General features: G+C 43.9%; 1 pseudogene; it reads right to left on the bottom strand.

The window, feature by feature from the left end:
* Positions 1 to 22,249: 22,249 nt before the first annotated feature.
* On the bottom strand, positions 22,250 to 23,083 carry LOC136546587 (uncharacterized; annotated as a pseudogene).

The following is a 23,083-nucleotide window of genomic DNA, read 5'->3' as shown; positions in this document are numbered from 1 at the left end:
TTCTCAACTATCGAGAATCATATGCAATAACTCTCCCTTCTTACATGAGCACACACCCCAAACCTATACTTGATGCATCACAAAATACATCAAAAGGCTTCTTAATGTCGGGTTGTGCTAAAACAGGGGCCGTAGTTAACAGAGTCCTGAGGGTGTGAAAAGCTACTTCACACTCTAGTGTCCAATTGCACTTTTCATCTTTCTGAAGTAGCCTAGTCATGGGCTTAGCTATTTTTGAGAAATCTAGGATGAAATGACAATAATATCCTGCTAACCCTAGAAAACTCCGAACTTCATAAACCGAAGTCGGAGCCTTCCAATCCATGACCTCCTGTACTTTTGATGAGTCTATAGAGATTCCATCTTTTGATAAGATATGACCTAAGAAAGGTACTTTGCTCAACCAAAATTCACACTTGCTAAATTTTGCATATAGCTTATGCTCCCTCAATCTGGATAGAACAATCCTCAGATGCTCTTCATGATCTGCCTCATTTTCCAAATAAATCAATATATCATCGATAAATATGACCATGAACTTGTCAAGCTCAGGCATGAATACCGAATTCATTAGGTACATGAAGTAGGCGGGAGCGTTCGTTAGTCCGAAAGACAACCAAATACTCATATAAGCCGTACCTAGTGGAGAAAGTAGTCTTAGGTATATCTTCTGGCCTAATTTTTATCTGATGATAGCCTGATCTCAAGTCAATCTTGGAGAATACCTTTGCCTTTACCAACTGATCGAACAAGATGTTGATGCGGGGCAACGGGTACTTGTTCTTGATGGTCACAACATTGAGTGGTCTGTAATCTACACACACTCTCAAGGATTTGTCCTTTTTTACAAATAATGCTGGACATCCCCAAGGAGATGAACTAGGTTGAATACGACCCTTGTCCAAAAGATCCTGTAACTGAATCTTAAGTTCTACTAACTCATTTGGTGGCATTCTATATAGCCTTCTTGAGATAGGTGCCGTACCTGGCACTAACTCAATCTTAAATTCCACATCTCGATTAGGTGGTAAACCTGGTAACTCCTCTAGAAATACATCCAGAAACTCAAACCACAGGGATATCACCAAGGGTAGTGGTTTGGATAGCACAAGCTAAGTGTTGGAGTTCAAAGTTGTGGGAGAGTGGTACTAGAAAAGCATTCCCTCCTTTGGGTTCTCTCAATATAATAGTACGAGTGCTAGTGTTAATGAGAACACCATGATCCTTCATCCAATTCATGCCTAAGATTACACTTATGGATAACCTGGGCAATATTATCAAATCTGTTGTATACTCCCTTTCTAGGATAGAGGTGAGCACATTTCTGACTATCTTATTTGTAGAAATAGTAGCCCCAACCAAACTTATATTATAACCACCGTTGCTTATTTCAATTATTTTCTGATCATGTCTAGATGCAAATGCTTGACTCATAAATGAATGAGAAGCTCTCGAATCAAATAAAACAATAGCAGGATGCTTGTTGACAAGAAACATACCAGCCGTGACAACTTCTCCAGCGGGCACTTCCTCAATAGCAGTATAGTGCACGTATCCCGGACGTGCCCTTGTGTTCGCCTGCCTCTGATTGTTCTGATTCTGATTGCCATTCTTCTTTGGGTGGGGGCATTTCTTAGCCTAATGCCCCACTTGATTGCAGTTAAAACAGGGTTGATTACTCCTAGGTCCTGTGGAGCTTCCCTGACCGCCATTTCCTTTGGGTAAGGCAATAGTGAATGCCTTACGAAACGCTTTCTGAGGCCTGCTGTTCTAAGCTTTTGGTGGTGGAGGCCTGAACTTAGGTGCAGGTGGGCGGAACTGTGGCCTAGCTGTGATAGGAGCTCTAGACTGTGAAGATCTAGGGGCACCTGCCTCAAATGCCCTCTTGCGACCCTTAGCTGTCACATGCATGTTGTTATGATTTTCCTGGGTCAGAGCATCACTAATAAACTCGTTATAGGTGGTGCACTTGGAATTTGCCATGGTCTTCATCAGTTTTGTGCCTAGACCCCGTTTGAAGCTCTCTATCTTCTTCTCCTCGGTATCCACAAAACCTGGAGCATTCCTAGATAGGTTATTGAATGCATGCATATATTCTATGAGGGTCTTTGTCCCTTGGGTGAGCCTCATAAATTTGGCTGATTTCATGCGCATTAGGCCTGGGGGAATGTGATGTCCCCGAAAAGCCAACTTGAACTGCTCCCATGTTACTCGTGCATTAGCAGGTAGAGAGGACAAGAAATGTGTCCACTAGATCCCTACTGGTCCCTACAACTGATGGGACGCATACTCAGCCTTTAGGTGCTCGGTGACTCTTAGCAGACGAAACTTCTACTCAATGGTGTTGAGCCACTCGTCCGCCTATAGTGGTTTCTCTGCCACCTTGAAGATAGGAGGCTTTGTATCCAGAAATTCCTTAAAGGTACTGTGCTGATTTGGCTCAGGCCCTTGTTGCTGTGGGTGGCCACGAGCGGTGTTCTGCGTGATGAGGCGCAGAGCTTCCTCCATTGTCCTTTGGCTCCCCAAGAATTGAGCAAAGAACTCCTGAGTAGACAGCGGTGGCGGTGGTGGTAAGTCACCGTCATTGCCATCATGGCTGCTACTAGCTCCTACACGGGTGTGAGTCATCTGCGAAGTTGCAACAATAAGCGATTATTGGTTGATGTCAAAAGATTGCAAATAAATTTATAATCATGCCAAACTGAAATTACTAGAGACAATCTCAAATTCATACAATAAAAACAGAGGCATAATAATTCATTCTTGCAACATGACACCACCAATTTGATCACTTATCGGGCTCATAGCACATTAATATTCAAATCATGATCTCTGATAAATCAACTGGAATTTGCATTAGCGTTTAACCAACGTGCGATAGTCATGCAAATAACAATATTACATGATAGTCCAATCACCAACACCAAATTCAAACTATAGATCTATTACATAACCAACGATGATACATTAAGCACTTTTACTAAGTACTAAGCGATCTAATCCTCATCATGATCACTATCGAGGTCAGAGATAGGATCATCTCCTTCCTCAGGCTCCACTTCTTCCTCGTCCTCATCATCATCTTCCTCCATATTTGGATCATCTTCTTCCCCATCAAGGATAGGGTCCAGCTGGTTGTTCAGATAGTGCACCTCATGCTGAAGGTTCATCACTTGCAGTTGAGCCTGTGCAAGCTGCTGACGTAAGCCCCTTTCGGCATGGTCCTGTGCGCTACTCATGTCGTGGTGCTAATCTCTTTCTATCCTTACTATAGTGACATAGTTTTCTGCTGCATCTCGCTGGCGTCTAGCTATGGACACCTCAGCACGGGCGGCTTCCAACTGCTCCCGTAATCCTACAAGCAATGCTTGATCATTAGCTCTTGCTTCTTGGGCTGCTGCTCTCTATTGATCCACTTGCTCCATTTGGGCATGGAGAGTGCCCAAAGCTGCATAGGCTTGGTCAGATTCCCATCGGGCTTTACTTGTGGCTTTCTTTTCCTTGCGCACACACTTCTTGAGCTTGCATTGTATGGCTTCAGCTCTCATGAGTTTATCCATGCAAGTGGTGTATGATTCTTGCCAGAAATCCCTAGTGTCCTGGCATGCACAAAACATCTTCATCACCGCAAACATGGCACTCATAGCGGGACTAGAGCTGTTTGCCCGCTCATCCTGATCTTGGATCAATGCATTTTGGTTGCGTTGTTCCCATATTGTGGTCAAAGGATCCACCCAAGGAAACATACTCACTGCATTGTCGGTAAGTGCATCCCCATGCTGGTGGTAGATTTGACTCAAAACCTCAAAGGCCACTACTTGGGCAACCTCCCAAGGAGTTTCCCCTTCTGATTCTACCTTCTACTCCTGCCAGAAGGGTGCTTGGGTGTGGGCTGGTATAGTTAGCCGCACCTCGTACCATGGCTGTCCCTCCAAGTACTCTTCATTCCAATGATAAAGGGGTGGTTCATGGTACCCCGCAAAGTGCAAAACTCTCCACAGTAGGGTAGACGTTCCAAAACCATCAAGAAATTCTCACATCCAGCTGGTGCTACCATCTGTACCATCAACATGTACAACTTTGTGTGAGATAAGGCCATAATGGATAAGAGTTACATAACCGAGTAAGAAATTTATAAGGGGAGGAACAATGTAATTATGTGAATGGTAATTATCATGATGCATGCTCGTTCCATACGTCCTCATAAACTTAGGAAAAAAATATTTCTAATGACATATACGGTGGCATACATACGTTCTCTCATATATAGCGTAACTAGTCGAGCTACATGTTTCGTTGTTAGTGTACCTGCATAAAAGTTTCATTTCAACCCATCCCATAATTTAAATATGCAGAATGTAAATCTAAATACTTCCATATGTGTATACCCATGCATATACTTCCATATCAAAGCTACCCGATAACAATTTATACCCACAATTAAATACGCACCACATACACATGCAAGCATGTATACATAGTCGTACCAAAGCTAACTCTCCCTGACCGCATGCTCACATCTTGCGGTCATGCCACTCATCAACTTACCTTGGCGTAGAGGCATTTGATCCATACATTACCATTCAAGTGAATGGCATCTATACAATAGCACGCCGTATGGACGACGAAAGTAAAAACCCCCATGTTAGTACTTAAATAGCCACCTAATAGTCCTTAACTTGGGCATAAGAAAAATGATCACTGGCACACTTTAGATTTCAAATACCTATTTATATAACTATTAGTTGCTAGAAAGGTTTTTGGAAAATAAAAACTTTTGTTTTAAATACGCATGTGACAATTAATGTTGAATCTTGCTCTGATGCCAGTTGTCGTAGAACCGACCAATTTATAAGAGTACAAGTACAATGGCAGCCCGCAAGTGGTCGCACTGTCATACTTGAACCCATATAAACCTGGTAGTCCGTCGAGTACCATGACGGGTCTCGATAAACGATTTACAACAACCAAGATCGTACATAATTCAACATATATGTCACATATTACATAAAGTTCACAGATACATTTCCATCATCAGAGTATGAAACAAAGTTATTACAAACCAAGTTTAATGGATAAAAGCGGAAGCAAATTAAGTTTGATAGTAGCATTTGCCAACATAATTTGATACAGTGCCAACATACGATCACAGTCCACAAAAGCAGGTAGAGGGATTAATAAAGAAGCCTGCCCAAGGCTTACTCCTCATCTATAGCGGGATAGAAGCAACTCTTGCAATAACCATGATACACAGTGCCATCTGTAATAATAGGACAATAAACCCTAAGTACGAGAAGGTACTTAGCTAGACTTACCCAACATAAACCGGAAATAAAATGACTCCAAGGATTATGCAAGGCTGTATAAGTGGATGTAGCTTGACAATATTTTGCATAAAAGGCTATTAACTCAGTTATAGAATTATAATTCTGTTATCAAGTTAATTATGACTATCCATCTCTAAATTAGCAACTATCCTATGCTAAACATGTGGTATATCATTTTAAGAGCATACAATAGTAACCATAGCAGGTATTATAATTCCATGTTCATTCGAACCACCATATTCCATAGTATAATTACTACGATGTTGGGGCTAGCTATTTTCTCACTATCTAGGAGAGACGGTGATTCGAATTGATTTCAACTAGCTAGAAATTTATTCCTAACACAAACCTAGGCAGACCAGATCAACGGTCACCTTAAGTTACCTTTGGTACAACTCAAGTACACATTTCGCGGATTTGCCTAGCGCCGCACAATCAGGGACAACCAAATGCTAGGACATTCAGACCCAGCCTACCCTTGGGCTCAGTCTGGCTCCCCATGCATCCTTACTACCATCCAGAGTGTGCACTCTTATAAAGCAGGGCCCGACCTGAGTTGAGCTACTTGGCTTCGCGGTCGGAATGAGTTATCCGGCCAGCTAAGTGATAGGCATGCGTTCAATCTTGTCAGAAGTGCCAACAACGGTACGGTCCTTAATCGGCACATACAGAATCACATGAGTCAACCCACCATAGACTCCACCTGGCCTTGATTTACTTTTTACCCCATGGTTCTTTTTCATGATAGTAATATTCTGCAAAATACTAGGAGACTTAGAATGCTCCGGGGCTTGTCTTTCAGGAAGGAAGTGGGGCGGTGATTAGGGCACTCCAGAAGCTCTTCTAGGGTCTGCTCCTCGCCTTCGGGAGCTGTAGCTTGAGGAATCTCCTGCTGGTCCCCTTCTTCTTCTTCGTTGAACTCCAGCAACATTATCTACTCCGTCGATCCTAGATGCATGAGTGTGACATGAGATAATGCGAATGCATTCATATTGGCAAGTATAGTATGATGATACATGATGAATGGATTTTTGCAAGCATTCTTAACAATATGGTGTTAAAGAAATAACAAGTGTATCACATTTACTGAGTATGTGCATATCTCTTCTTGCTTATATAATCAACTACTTCAACAATGCATTTACTGTATCACAAAATAGTAGCTACTTGTTTTACTCATAATTGAAGTTCTACTTATCCAAATATGGGGATCTTGGACTTTCTGGAAATCTTATAAAATTATATACAACTTTCCTTTAATACTCTCACTGTGATTCAAGAGTTAAATTGGGAAAACAAATCATTCAATCAAATCTATCCAGAAAGTAAACCTTTCAGATAGCAAACCTGTAATAGCTAGAACTAAAAAACCCTAAGTCCTGTGGCTGTGAAAATTTAACAAAAGGTAGATTAGTAAGTTATCTACAACTTTGTTATTTACAAGTTTTACAGTAGATACCATTATCCATATGAAATCATCTAAACAATCAAAACTATACATGAAGTCTTGTATTTGAATGATAAAGCGATAACTAGTTATTTGTATACAATCAATGGCTTCTAAGCCTTACCATTGACATCATCAGTTACTGTAGATCATGAGAACCATAGAAAACATTATGCTTAATCACAATCTAATTATTTATTTGTCTTTCTTAATTTAATTAAATAATTAGGGTAAATAATAAACATATACCAAAGGTGCATCATAAATTCTCAAAAATTTACAGTGGCTTACTAGTGCTACCAATAGCCTACTGTAAAAGTTTCATACTAGTTTACCAAGTAAAACATCCTATGAATAAATGACAAGGAATAAAAACTTAAAATATCATAAATAGAAAACCCTAGTGAAAAGTATTAAGCAACAGATTTTATATTTTTCATAGCATCCATATGGTACTAGGACAACCTCCAACAAATTTCATGAATATTGGATTCATAAATAATTTATAAAAATTCATACAAGGATCACCTAATTATAAAAGGAAAATCTATAACTACAAATCCATTCAAGCACTGACCGTCAAATTTTTATCAGAGCTTATGCTTATCAAGAACAGCTCACCACATAAATTTCATAATTTTTGGAGCACAAGAACTCTAGATATAAATTAAACAAGTTTACATACATTTAAAAACACATTTCAAGTTTCATTTTGAATCCTCCAAAAACTCTACTACAAATGCTAATATGATATTTTTTATAAATACTACACTACCTAAGGAACACTACAAAATTTGGTTCACCAATTTTGGATCTCTATAGCTCAACTTATAAATTTCCAAAGTTGCATACAAAATAGGAACAAATGAACTATCCTAAAGTTCCACAGTCACTGCCAACTGGGTCCCACTGTCAGCGACACAAAATAGGGCAGCGACGCTGCACAACGCTGGCGCGGCCAGAGCTCGTCGACGGTGAGCTTGCCGGCAGGGACAAGTGGACTACGTGATCTATGGAATAGCGCGCGTCGAAAGACCTAGGTGGTGGCAGTGGAGGTGGGGCGGAGCATGCTTGTCGTCGGCCATGGCGGCACGGCGACGCTGCTCAGCGGTGCGCCGGTCATCACCAGCCACGGCGAAGCCAGGCGAGGCACGCAACAGCACCACGTTGACCAAGTGAACCTATCTAGGTGACCTAGGCGGCTTGAGACGCTCCGATGAAACATGGCCACGGCGCGGTGGCGCGGAGGTCAGAAGACGGCGGCGCGGGTCGTCGTGTTCCGTGCCGGTGGGACCACCAACGAAGGTAACGTCATAGCACAAGCTAATACTCATCCTAACCAAGCTTGAACACTAAACATCATAAGAAAAACATGTGTGAGCCGAGCGGTGGCAAGCTTGCCGTGGAGGCGGCTATGGCGGCCGAGGTTTCGGTGAGAGGGGAAAAGTTAATACACCCTCACCGAAGCTCAATTGACTCAGCCAAAACATCGAGATGATGGAGGCGGACATGGCGTAGCTACGGGTGAGATGGAGATGCTGGCGGTGCGGTGGAGCGCACACAAGGTGATGGCGGAGGTGATGCTGTGCTCTGCAGCGAGGCTGCGCTGCGGGAATGGCAAAGGAGGAAGTAGTGCAAGGCGAAATGGGAGTGTGGGCGACACAGGCGAGCACTGGGGTGATAAGGCATGCTCAGGCCTGACATAGCCGCGCTAGGTAGGATGCCAGTGACATGCGGTCATCCTCGCTTCCACGCGAGGACCAGCTTCTGAAGCCGGTTGGCCATCGAAGGCTGGCTGATTTAGTCATCAGTGCCCCGATGTAAGCCTAATAGCGCGAATTGGCAGCGCTTGATCTCCTAACCCAAGAGGAATTATTGCCAATGATCTAAATCAAACTTGTAGCTCTAAGTACTAGCTTCAATTGTTCTTAAAGGATCATGTGCCAACTCTCAACCGAGACAGAGTTATTTCATCCCAAAGTAAGCTCGTCAGCACTGTCAGGGTTTAAACTTGGAAAAAATTGCTAAGTGCTGAAAACAAGGATTTGATGATTCTTGTGAGCCTAATTCAAGCATGTTAGGATCTAAACCAGTCAATAACCCAAAAATAAAAGTTGTTCCTCTTGCCAAATACTACAACTAGTGACCACTTCCATGCAAGGTCTCTAGCACATAGTTCAAACTTGGTCAAACGTGCTACATTCAAAAGATGGCTTATTCATGAACTTTGACTTTTGTATGTTGCAGCCTCTGACCACGCAGTTAGTGGAGTACTCGTCTAAGAGAAAGAAGAAGAATCCAAGGTCATTCAGTAGCCCGTCTACTACATCTCAGAAGCATTATTAGAAGCAAAGCCGAACTATAAAGAAATTGAGACGATAGCTTACGCTGTGTTAATCTCATCAAGAAAGTTGAAGCATTACTTCCAAGTGCATGAGATCACAGTGCCATCATCGCAGCCGCTCGGAGACATATTCAGCAACAAAGAGGCCTCCGGAAGAATAGGGAAATGGACGATAGAGTTGTTCTAGTTTGATCTCAACTATGTGCCAAGAACAGTGATAAAATCACCAGCCTTAGCAGATTTCATGGCAGATTGGACACCTTCGGTGCATCAAAGTCAACCAACTCAAGCTCAAATCTGGACACTCTATACATATGGGGCTTGGGGTCACCAGGGAGCCAGAGCCTCTGCCATGTTGATAGCACCATCAGGCCTCTGATCCAAGTATGTAGCCAGACTAGAGTTCAAAGCAACAAACAACATTGCAGAATACGATGGGCTCATACTAGGACTCAACAAAGCAAAGGCACTAGGCGCAAAAAAATGATACTAGCAAAAACAGACTCTCAGGTTGTGGCCGGGCAAGTCAAAAAAGAATACATGGCACGAAAGCTAGAATTGGTCAAATACTTAGAAATAGTAAGGGCACTAGACTAGAGGTTCTAGGGGTTCACCCTGAAATACATACTGTCGGTGCAAAATTTGACCAACAAGTAAATATTTATAGTTTTGCCGTGCATTGTGATCGGATGTGGCCTAAAACTCAATGACACAAGATTTATACTAGTTCAAGCAATGTGCCCTATGTCCAGTTTTAGTCGGTCGATGACTTTATTCCTATCCTAGGTGCTCGAAGTTTGCTGTGGGGTTACAAATGAGTAATGAATGAGAATGGGGCGTTAAAGACCTAGTCAGACTCTAAACCGAATGGAAGAGAGTGATGGGTGCTCTAACATGCGATAAGTATTGGATCATATGCTTTGTGTAGCTGTCGAGTTCTAGAGCTATTGAGTTGTTCGAGTCCTCAGGTCATCGAGTGCTCGAGTCGTCCCCTTTGTTGGGAGAGAGCGCATCCCCTTTTATAGGTGAAGGGGATGGCCTTACAAGTTAGAGAGAAAGAGAGAGAGAGTGCATACATGTGCTACCTAGTCTTATTGCTCACGCTGTCGGGTATGACACGCCATCGCCCACCTTACTGTTCATGACCTGGCAGGCTACACAATGTTCATTAGGGACGACAAACATCAGCGCCTATAATACTATTTGTGCTCTAACACGTTTGGAAGGTTGTATATTGTCCATCTGTCATAGCCTGGTGGCACCATCTTGCAGGTGCATAGGGTATGGTCCTCGGTATTGCGGTTGACTTGAGCGCCTTATCTTATCTGCTCCGCTTGCTCCCCGGACCCACACCGAGCGGGTGTCCTCTGTCGATCAATTCCCAGTCGTCCCTGACCGTGTTGGTCAGGAAAGAGAGGTGAGCAAAGGTACAACATATCCTCGGTTGGAGGAATGAGGTCGCAGTAGGACTACAATCTCATCATGGCTAGACCTTTCAGTTGGGGCTCGGACTAGGTCTCCTAGCCTGAGGCGTTGGTCGGGAACTAGATCATGGTCCTAGCCTATCATTGTGTATCTAGGCCAGACCAAGCGCGTGCTGTCGTTGCTCCGCCTGCTGGGCCAAGTGTTGTAGGGAAGCAGGTTCATTGGGGACCCCGAGTTTATGAACCCGACACTTGGGGTCGGGCAAGACAGAGCCTGTGGAGGCACCGAGGGTTGGGTGAGACAGAGCCCATGGCCTTGGGGTCGGGTGAGACAGAGCCCATAACCTTGGGGTTAGGCGAGACGAAGCCCGTGACCTTGGGGTTGGGCGAGATGAAGCCCACAACCATAGGGTCAGGTGAGACATAGCCCACGGCCTTGGGGTCAGGCGAGACGGAGCCCGCAGCCTTGGGTGAGACTTTTTTAATACATCTTGCTCCATCTGAGGAAGTCAGCGTGAGCACTAACTTCCTTGCTATCGATACCTGACACATACCAAGGGCAGAAAACTTAAAGGCCGATGAGCTGATGAAGGCAGCAGCAAACAATCTACCAATACCAGATGAAACATTCTACAAGGTACTACAAGTACTAGCAACACAAGCAACTGCAAAGGCATTCAAGGAAGTCTTACTCACAAAATCCAAAGACTGGAGATAATTGATCATTGATCAGATAAACAACATACAACATTTAGAAGATGAAGCAAGCATAGCAAGAATGGCCGCTAGGGCAAGAAGCTATACATTAGTAAATGGGATCCTGTACAAAAAAGGCATAGTCCAACCATTGCTCAAATGCATAACCCAGGGTGAAGGCAAGGAGCTCCTCCGATAAATTCACTCTAAAATTTGTGGCTCTCACATAGGCCCAAGAACACTGTCCATGAAGGCCATCAGACAAGGGTTCTACTGGCCCACTCACATCAAAGACATAGAAGAAATTGGCAAGACATGTGAAGCATGCCAAAGCACCTCCCCACATCAGTCAAAGCCTTCGGCTGCAGTACAACTCATCCCACCAATTTGGACCTTGCAAAGATGGGGCATGGACCTTGTGAACCATTACCACCTTTGCAAGGGGGAACAAGTTCATAGTAGTAGCAATCGAGTACTTCACAAGATGGATTGAAGCAAAGCCACTAGCAACAATCACTTTAGAATCAGTGAAAAAGTTCTTTTGGCAGAATATAATCTACAGATTCAGAGTACTAAGAACCCTAACAGTTGACAATGGGAAGCAATTCGACTTAGACAAATTCAAAGAATTCTACAAAATCATAGGCACAAAAATAGCCTTTGCATCAGTCTATCATCTGGAGTCAAATAGGGTAGTAGAAAGAGCTAATAGAGTAACGTTCTCAGCAATCTTGAAAACCCTATTTAACCTCTACAAAGGTAAATGGGTAGAGGAACTATCAAAGGTGGTGTGGTCTCATAACACCACGTCATCAAGGATGATGGGCTTTACACCGTTCAAGCTCCTACATGGTGAAGAAGCAATGCTACCCAAGGAGATCAAGCATTAAAGCCTCTGGGTACTGAAACACATCTTGGTAGCAGATGAAGAATACTCCAAAGAAACAATCGAAGGCACAAGATTGGAAGTAGTAGAAAACATCAACAAATACCAAGAGCAAACTAGGAGATGGAGAGATAGCTAGGTGGTCAGGAAGCTCATATTAGATGGAGACCTAGTCTTAAGAAGGAAGTCCAATGCAGCTAATGTTGGAAAGCTCCAACCAAAATGGGAAGGACCATACACGGCGAAGGCCACTGAAAGACCAAGGTCATTCTTCTTGACAGATGGCGAAGGTAAAACAACCACTCATACCTAGAACATTGACAGTTTGCCAGGTTCTACATATAATTGTAAAGGGGTGGCCTTTGTGGAACTATAAGCGAAGGCCACCTCACCAATCTTAGTTTTCACATTTTTTTCTGTGCATTTCGTGCAAAAGGGCCTGTACTCTTTTCCTCACAAAGGGGGCTCCTAGCGGAGGTGAGGTTTTTGATAAGGTAGGACCCATGCAAAACCCTCTAAAATATAAAGAGGAATTTCCCCAAGAACACTACCAAAAGCGAAGGTCGAAGTGGCTAGCAACGAAGCCACAACATTCGACAGTGACATCAAGGCAAAGAGGACCTTCCACTACCTTAGCCAAAGGCTCCAAAGCATGGAATGACCTCTGTGGCTAAATTAGCCTACAACCTAGACAAAGCCCTATCCACAATCAGGCATCAAGGATTCATCAAAATTGGCCAAAAGGCCACAAAACCTGACAAAGACCTACCTTTGCCATAGGCATCGGGTGGAAAAATACCTAGCAAAGACCTATCCTTATCAGGCACCAGGTCACAATCAGGAATTAATGATTAAAGTACAATAGAAATAAAGAGCCAAAGATACGCCAGGTACAAAGAAATCCATCAGTCTTATTATGACTTTAAAACGTATCTAACAAATAAACATCGGCCAACCACCAAAATTTATTAAATCGTACAAGTATTGGGCTATAAAACCCAGAGCCCTTCCCACGCACTAGCCTCAGTCAGTGCATCACCATATCACTAACTCTAGAGAGCGCTAGTGGGAAGTTAAGGCAACCAAGACCCACCACACTATAGAGCAAGGCAAGAGAGCCATGGAGGCCGGAGTTTCCTTAGAAATGACAGAACCAAAAGATACCGTGCGAAGGCTCGTAATTATAGCAGCTCACGTAGCCCGGCGAAGGCCACGGAGAGGTTGTATGCATCTACCACACTGTGTTGTACAGCCTCCACAGGGTGTTGTATAACCACAGTCCTCCTACAACCAAATATACCATCTGGCATGGCCCGGAATCAATCATGTTCAATGGGAGCACAGCTGCTCCAACATGGCCGAAGGCAACAACAAAGCAATCTAGGCACAAGCGAAGACAACGTCTAAGAAATGCTTCATCAACATCCGTTGCTTGCTCAAATTGCACTGTGGCCTCTGGAGAAGCATCAAGATTGAAGGCCAACACCTCTGATGAGTGCTCAAATTGTGCCAAAGCCTTCGCAATAACTGCAAGATAAAATACGAGCACCTCGGCTTCTCCACAGCGACGCGCTAGAACGTCCCTATTGACAGCTAGAGACCAAAAAGTGGGGGCTACAACAAATCAAGTATGTAACAGAGCCTCCGCGAAGGACACAAGGTCGAAGACTAGCGCCTTAGCTCTTCCACGCAGACGCGCAAGCTCATCCCCATCGGGAACTAGAGAAGAGAGAAGCGGTGGAAAGAGCAAGAAAATAAGCGCCATCTGCTAGAACCCTTCGGCATAGGTAACAATTGTAACCAGATTCTTCAATGAAACAAGTACCCAACCAATCATTCCAAGCTAACTTTATTCAAAGAAAACAAACATATTATAACAGAGTGCATTACAAGTGCAAACCATACAAACACAAATGTAGTCTTACAAAAAAGCCCGAAGGCAATAACAAGGCAACACGCAAGACGTGGTGAGCCTTGAAAGCAAACATTACAAAAGCGTGAATGCCAACCAAACAATTTGGTATAAGTTTAAAACTAAACTGGGGGTCGAGATCCTCGCCAAGCCACTGACCTAGTAAACTCTGCGCGTTCATCATCAATATCGTACGCTATGAAAGCAAACATTTCAAAAACGGAAGGTCTGGGGAAACTTTGACGCTAATTTTTCCACAGTTCACCACTAATATAAATACCATCTTGGAAAAAGGTCAAAGGTAGCACATCCTACACAGGCCCAAAGGACAAAACCTGCGTAGGACAAATTTACAATTAAAACTTAATGGGCGAAGGCACCAGCAAAGTAACAAAAGTCACGATATACATAAAGGGCGAGCGTCTGCAATAATTCACTATAGACCAAACCTAAAAAGCTACTAACTAAAACCTAGACACTACACCTCCGTATTAGCAGAAGCAGAGGCAACTTCTCCTATCTTCTCGGTATCAGCACCACCCAATGGAGCCTTTGGGGTCGACGCCTCCCCAGCCTTGGAACTTGGCACCTCCAAAGTATTACATGTAGCCTCCGATTTTTGCAACTCCGGCAAGTAGCATAAAAATTGTAAGAACACGAAAACATAGGATGCACAAATGTACCAAAGAATCGCAAGCCAAAAAGTAGTCAAAGGAATGAAACTAACAGCAGCACGCCATGCCTCCATCATCGAACGAGCCTCTGCCTGGCCAAACTTCACCCAGAATGACTTCATAAAATTACGTACGGATCTTTTAACGCCTTGGGAAGTCACTCCAAGCTCGGCCGAGCCTTCAAAATCCTTCTCCTTTAAGCCTTCGACGTGCGAGCATCCATCTTGCATCAGCATCTTAGAAAAATTGGTGGCAGAGGCCAGCGCTCCAAAGTCGACCAGCCCGCCAAAGGGAGCTTGGCAAAATTGGACTTTAGCCAAGCCAAGATGTTGAGCACCGAAGGATCCTCAGGCAAAGAAGAGGTGGCACCCCCCAAACTGGCCTAGCGCACCGATGTAGACCTCAGTCGCCACCAGTCCAACAACCTTGGCATCTTCCAAGCGCTTAGTTAAAAGGTCCACTTGCGCCTTCAAGGCTGTGCTAGATTTCCTTTCTGCGTCTACCTCCTTGTGAAGGTTCTTGGCCATTTCGTTTGCCTTCAGAGCATGCTTGGCAGCCTTTGCACCCTCAAGATCCTTGCTCAGGGACTCCACCTTCCCCTACAAGTTCTCAAAATCAGCTCGGGCCCACGACATCCCCCGCAAGCCAGTCCTTCTCGGCCTCAAGAGTCTCCAGCTCTTTCTTTAGGGCCTCAATGGCCAAGTTGCGGGCAACTACCTCCTCTGTGCCATGTTCTTCTAGGGCCTCTGAGAGATAATGGCCCTTTCAAGACAAAGGTCAACTATAGCACAACAATGAACGACAGAAGCAAAAGCAAAAATGCACCATACATTGCTGCTCCAAGTTGTACCAGAGCAGCTTGAAGTAATCGACATTCTTAGATGGTGGCGAAGGCGGCCTAACAACAAATAAAATGTAAGGAAGGTAAGACTAAAAGCAAGAAACAAAAAATAGAAAAAAAACAACCTCCTATATCATTGTAAACAGCCTCAAGGCACTCTGCCCACCCACTTATCGTGCTGTCGGAAGCCCCTGAAATGGTAACCAAACATCAGCAAAACTCGAATAAAACAGAGATAACGCAAAAACAAAAACAAGAAGCAAACTTAACCTTCGCCACTAGCTTGCCCTAGGCCAGACTGACCAGGATTCATGCTCGCAAGCGGCGGCCTTGGGGGAGCTCCCAAACCAAGCCGAGCAAGATCCTGGTCGACGGGCTCAGTAGGGTTCCTGATAGCCTTCGTCAGATCAGCTGAAGGAGTGAAAGTAAGCACCAGCATCCTCGGTACAGTGCGCCGTGGCCTGAAATGCCACAGTATTGAAGCGAGCAGCTAGAGAGAGCGCCTCCACCTCGTCCTCGGACACCTCCACAGTCGGAACAACCATAGGACGGTGGTGGTCCGCACTATCGGTCTCCTCATCCTTTGGTGGGGAGGCATCACCAACACCAGAACCTTCACCCTCGGAGCTGGATGATTTGTCACCCAAAACGCCGGGCATGGGCGCCACGATGGAGGGCTTAGCAGTAGGACCACCACCAATTCCTCGGAGGGCAGTCTCAACAAAGTTGTCACCGCCAAGATCAGCGGAGGTGGCAGAATGCTCACCTTCTGTCCTGGCACCCACAGAAGCCGCGCCTCCGCCAACGCTCTCTGCAACTTCTTCATCGACACTAGTAGAGTCGGCAGCGGAGGCGGCAACAGAGGTGGTTGCGGTCTTCTATTTCTTGCTGACAACCTTAGACACGCCAACCCCCTTTCTTTTCTTCGCCTCAGCCATAGTAGTTGCATTCTTGGCGGCGACCTTCTTCGCCTTGTCTTCAAGAGACTTATGCACCTTCGTAGGTACATCATGTTCCTTGTGGTGGATCCCAAACTCTTCAAAAATCCTGTTGAGGCGGGGCATCTTACCGGTGATGGCTCTGCTTGCCAGGTACTCTTTATCGGACATCTCGCCGAGTATCTCACGAGCACCCGCCTCCACAGATTTCACAAACTTCTCAACAACTCTACCCTCCTTCCACTGAAAACCAAACCAGGAAAAGGGAACCCCAGCACCTTAGCCGAAGACCGGAAGGTGTACCATCTCAATAGTAATGGTAGACATCTTCCTGCCAAGCGGCCAGCAGTTAGCCGCCACCATCTCCTCCACTAGATCCTGACCTCCGGAGTATCGGCAGGCCAAAGCAAAAGCCTTATCGCAGGTTTCACGCCCCTCAGTAGTCCCCAGCCCTAGAGTCCCTTGAGTTGAAGGCTTCATAGCAGTCATCACGGAAGCCAGCGGATACCGAGTATTCTTCCTGCCATCATCACTAGTGGAGGTCAGGCTGTCGGTCCTCACATAAAACCAATATTACATCCAATCCTTTGACCACTTGTTCTTCTGCGCAAAAGAAATTTCCAACTTCTCACCCTTCTAATTCCTCTTCATGAGCGAAGCAGCCCAATTTCCGCAACTCCTCGATCATATCCTCCGTCATGAGCGAAGGCCCAAAATCCCATGTCCTGGATGAGCCAGCCATGTCTCCTGCCTCCTCAGCAGTTATTAAGTCGGTGACGGAGGCTTCAACACCAGAAAGATCTTCCTCAAGCCCCTGCGCCACCGCACTGGCAACCATACACTCCTCAAAACGCGTAGACCACCCACTCGCCCTAACGCCGAGAAGACGGCGATACGGACCAAAGAAAGTAGCCTGGCAGGGAGGAGGACTAACAGGCGAAGCCACTTCCAAGACTTAGGAACAGCAAAAGGAAGCGAAGGCAAGCGCCAACTAAGCAAAGTCTAAGGAAAAAGGAAGAAATTACAAAGCAATGGCAGCAAAAGCGATGGCTCAGGTGGGGATGTGGGAGCGTTCACCTACCCCCTTATATAGCCAATGAACCGACACTTCAACTTTTGCGCCCAACGGTCGCATTCTCTCTGCAGCGCGTCGGTTCCAGATCCGTCACAACCAATCAGAAGAGAGCATGTCATAAGGGATAGGTCTGACACAGCGTGTCCCAGGGGGAAAGGGGGGAAGCCTCCGCTCGCGCATAAGCCTCCACAGCTCAATAGCCTTGAAACAAAATTGAGGAACAAGACCCGCCTGCATCAAACCATGCCCTCAAGGGGAGGAACTGTTGGGACATGAATATGAGCCGCAGAGGTCAATGCGTATTACAGCAATAGGAACTAACGTTAACCAATTGTTGGAGTGATGTGCAGGGAAGTGAACCAGAGGCCTTCACTCCTGCGGCTCCACCCGGCGAAGGTCAATGGACCGCAGCGAAGCCCTACCAGGTTAGGCCGAGGCGGACCTCATCACTTTATTTGTTGTTTGGTTCAGACGTCCTGTATCCAGTTGCCGCGGTACCTGATACTGGTCTTCAGAATCTCGATACTGCTGATTACGCTGCATACGTCTCGCTGCATGACAAAAGCTGGCGTCCCAACCAAACAAAAGCTACTAAATATTGCAGTGTAACAGGTAGCGGTGTGAGTTAATTACATTGTCCCAAAAGTTAAACCAAACTGCACCTAAGTTCATAGGGGCAGATTGTACGATCGACATGAGTTCATATGTGCCGATGACATGAAGGCCTGCACTTGTAAGTGATGAGCATATGTACTGCGTTCCTAAGAAAAGGTTTTTGAAAAATGACATGAAGAAAAAAGTGACTCAAGTTACGGAATGAAACTGCACCTGCCCCAGGAGAAGATTGGCTCCCTCTGAAAAAATCAAATTCTTTGTTAATTTATGCACTAAGTAGCCGGTGATGGCCACCGTCATTAACGGACAAGCGGCCAAAGGGGGTCGCTTTTGTTTTCTTGGGCGCTTCCGTGTGATTCATGCCCAATGGGGCAGGCTAGCTCAAAGTTGTTTCCGGTGCCCTTAGCTTTAATTTTCTCTATAGTGTAGACTGCAGTGGTGTACACTAGACAACTGACAACGGTTCTTCTATGTGTCTGTGTGCGCGCGTGTGCTTTGCTGCATGTCAGCACCAAAAGTAAATAATCAGCTTGTGTGCAAGATGGAAACTTTTGTCTTCCTATGGCAAATTGGCGATTCGGCATGCAGTGGAGTTTTGGCTGGTTTCAGCTCATGCTCCTCCGTGCATTATATAGACGGTGCGTAGTAAATAACTGTTTTTATCTCTTCTCTCAACATATAGTCAATAAAATCATTTTTTTTGGCTTTACCAGTTCCGGCTCCTCTTTACGTTGTAGCAAGGGACCGGAGCCATGACAAACAAAACATAATTCTGGCTTCTTAGTTCTAAAAAAAATATCTTCTTGTCGCTGCATCTTATTTTACTATTATAACTAGCCTATCAACTTGTGCTCCAACATGGCCTATAATATTACATCACATAATAAGTATTAAAAGTTTTCTGGATGGATTTAAGTATGCACAACTAAAATTAGTTATCTTCACTCTGTCTCTCCATTTCCAACACAATAATCATTTAGATACTCCACAATTGATATCCGATCGTGATAATTTACCAATTACTCTATATGCGTTTTAATTCTATTAATTGCATCTGTATGGGTATTTAATATACAGAGTTGGAACTTTAGCTTAAATTATATTATGGCCCTTTTTATATCCTTTTGTTTTAATGAATTTATATTTTAGCTTTCAGCTTCTAATCTTATTGGTTGTTTATCGATGTGTTAACTTCAAACCCTAGTGCTTCTACTTTCGATATTATTAGGTCTGTGGCCAAGGGTTATACCAAAAAAGAGAGGAAATGTTTTTTTAGATACTTACTCACTAGTTGTCCAATTGACCACAATTTGAGTACTATTTTCCTTGGATGCCTCACATAGTCGATCTTCTCGTTCATTATATGGATGTTAAGGCAACTTTTCGAAATGGAGAGTTAGAGAGTTCTATATAGATAAACTAGATGGATTTGTAGTACCAGGTCAAGAAGAAATTGTGTGTAAATTATTGAAATCATTGTATGGTCTTAAGCAAGAACCTAAGTAATGCCCTGAGAATTCGGTAAAACTATGTGTATTATTGCTATGTGTGTGGGTGGGGGGGGGGGGGCTGATCTTATGCTTGTATGTTGATGACATATTGATACAAACCTTAATGGGATTAAGGAAGTCAAGGATTTTTTTGTATCAAAATTTTGAAATGAAAGATTTTGGAGTGGCTGGCATTATTCTTAACATTAAACTACTCTAAGAGAAGGTGATGGTTGGATTATACTCCTGCAATCGCACTATGTGCAAAATGTTTTTGTGTTGCTTTGGATATAGTGGTTGCAAACCTACTCCAACACTATATGATCCTAGTGTTATTGAGGAAACACTGAAAACGACAAGGGGTCAATTGAGACGCTCCCATATCATTGGCTCACTTATGCATTTGGCTAGTTATATGAGGTCTAACATCTCATTCTTTGAGCAAAGTAAGTCGGCTTGTTTCTAACCCGAGAGTGATCATTGGTGTGCTATTGAGAGAATGATACTCTATCTAAAAGGACTATGATTTTGGTATTCACTATACTAGGTACCCAAGGTACTAGAGGGTTATAGTGATTCAAATTGGATGTCTAATGCTGATGAGATAAAAGCTTGTAAGGATTATATGCCCTATACATGACCAAGTTTGGTGTAAGTGATTTAGATGACAATAGGACTAACATGTGTGTTAACATGCATTCACAGGTTATAGGGATGGAAGAAATCAAAAGGAAAAGGATTAAAGACGAGACAAAGAGAGGATTGAATTGGACTTGTCCCATTACTTTATAATTGGTCACATTGCTATTATATTAGGAAAAACATGTAAATATTTTCAAAAAAGTCCAAGAACATCAAAGTTAGAGTCTAGAGCAAAAAGATACGACATAAATACCGAAGCATCAAAAAGTGGCCAACTTATTGATGTTCATCGGAGCATCCGTCGTGGTTTTTATTTGATCCGATGTAGTTTTTTTTGAAAAATATTGTAGAGCATTTGATCCGATGGAGTTTTTATTTGTACCTGTGACATAGTGTGGGCCTAGTTCATATATGTGGTTGTACATTTTGAAAGTTTAGGGACCTTGATGACACACTCTGCCAAGTTTAGAGGCTAGTCTAGCATCGTTGGTGTTAGCGTGGACTGCCACGTTAGCCTGGACCCATTTGGACCTTTGACGTACTGTGTGCTTAGTTTATGGACCTATATGTGCATTTTAGGAGTTTGGGGACCTAAATGACTCCTTCTGCCAAGTTTAGGGGCGGCCAGTGCATTTTACTCTTATTTTAATTTTCTAGAACTTAGGTTTCTACCTTGAAGAAAACTCCAATCAACACCTGCCGAATGGTGATGACTGATGATTGGCTCTCCCGGATCCCAAGTTCCAAATCCGTCGTTGGTTTTGCATCAGTAGCCGGCTGGTGAAAATCTAAAAAAAAAGTAGCCGGCTGGTGAATGATGATGTGCATCCCCACCATTAACCAAAACGCCTTTCGTGGTCGCTTCCGTGTGATTCATACACAAAGAGAGGCTACAAGTGCCCTTAGCTTTCAGAAGTGGCTTTGTGATGATCGCTTTGGTTGTTCTCGTCAACACAAAAAGAAAATCAAATCGCGCGTCGATCGAGATATGCATGGTAGGGAGCTGAGCGTCGTCATCATGCCGGCCGTTGCTTCCTGCCCTTGCACTTGCAAAGTATCTTTGTGGAGGCGACTCCAACTATACACGAGCGCGGATACTGTGGCAGCTGACAGCGACACCCAACGCTAGCTATTGAAAGGAAATAATCACTGGTATGGTGAACTCCATTATTGACGGGAAAGCTAGCTGCAGGGACGGCGCCGCAGGGTTAATTAAGATATAATTACGCTAGTAGTATATGTGGAGAGTGAGACCACGTTTCTCACGATAAATAAATTTGATAGTTCAACTTTTCTTGAATGAAAAAAAGTACTCAAGTTTTGTTTGAAACTTAAATTTGAGGGCTATAAAAATATATTTGTAGAGTGTTAGATATGTGTCGAACTTGTGTACAATCCAGCTACATTTGAAGTTGAGTTTTATTATTAGGGGTTAGCAATTAGGACTAATAGGTTAGCACTAATAGGTTAATGTTGGAACAAACCACACAGAAATTGTTTATTTGTGTATAGTCACTTTAGGTCCACATGTATTCAAATAACCACTTCTCCTGTTTAATTTATAAGTCATTTTAATTTTATCATAAGTCAAATTTCTTTAGTTTTAACTAAAGTTTACAAAAAATACATAAACGTCTAGAATGTCTAACAAAATTTTTAGATAATGCATGAGATTGTTTTGATAATGTATTTATTTATATTTTAGATGTTAATGTACATATTTTTTTAACAGTTTAAATTAGAGAAGTTTAACTTAGAGCAAGGCTAACCCATTTACAATTTGGAACATATGGAGTGGCAGTTATGAATTTGACTTTTGACTTAGGGCAAGGCTACACAACTTACAATTTGGAACATACGGAGTAGAAGTTATGATACTGGAACGACTGGTAGATGAAGACTAAAACTGGTGAACCATATGCACCCTCCAGAATAAGCTTGTGTTAAAAAAAACAACCAAGTTCATTTCCATTCTTCCCCAGTTAACCACTACTACGTAGGAGTAAATCTCAAGTATCTCGTCCAACCTTCTATATACTGTCACTCAATTTGTCATTTTTTTATGAAACACTCAATTTGTCATTACTATTCGCTAATACAAAGATCACTAAAGCTCCGGTTCATCCGGCTTCGGAACCTCCTAATGAACATGTCACAGGCCTCGTCAATGTCATGGTCCATGTTGAACTCCAGACCTTCAGCCTCCCGCTAGCTCCTTATGATCTCGATGACCGATGGCTCTTCATCAAGCGCATCAAGAATACCAAGATCATCGTGGTCGTCGTCGTCATGGTCATCCTCCTCATTCCTGTAACAGTTGTCATCTTCGAAGAGGGAACTGGTCCAGTCTGGGTAGCCATGGTAATTTTCCTCAAAAAGACCAGGATGTGCCCTAGAACCGTGATCACCAGCCGGCTCCTCGCTCTTCATCATTGCCTTGGGCATCGTGAGAGCCTTCCTGTGGTGCTCCACCCTAGCCGGCCTCTCCCGGCTGTCCGACGCGACAAGCTCATGGATCTGGCGAGACATCGCACGGACCATCGCCAACCTTCCGCGCACAGAGGCCAGAATGATGAGCTTTGTTCTCAGAGCATCAGTCTTGCTCTTAATGGACGTCCCTGCCTTCTTCAGGAGATCTGGGGCACTTTTGCTGATCCTCATATTTGATGTGTGGAAAGCTTAAGGATTTACTTAGGATCGGAGTTGCTCTGCCTGAAGCTTTGTATGAGTGGATAGTATATGGTATATCAGCGGGCTCTAGAGCTGAGACAA

The sequence above is a fragment of the Miscanthus floridulus genome, chromosome 3 (assembly GCF_019320115.1).
Source record: "Miscanthus floridulus cultivar M001 chromosome 3, ASM1932011v1, whole genome shotgun sequence".
Lineage (NCBI taxonomy): Eukaryota > Viridiplantae > Streptophyta > Magnoliopsida > Poales > Poaceae > Miscanthus > Miscanthus floridulus.
Note: the sequence above shows the minus strand (reverse complement) of the source record. Positions and strands in the feature narration are given on the sequence as shown.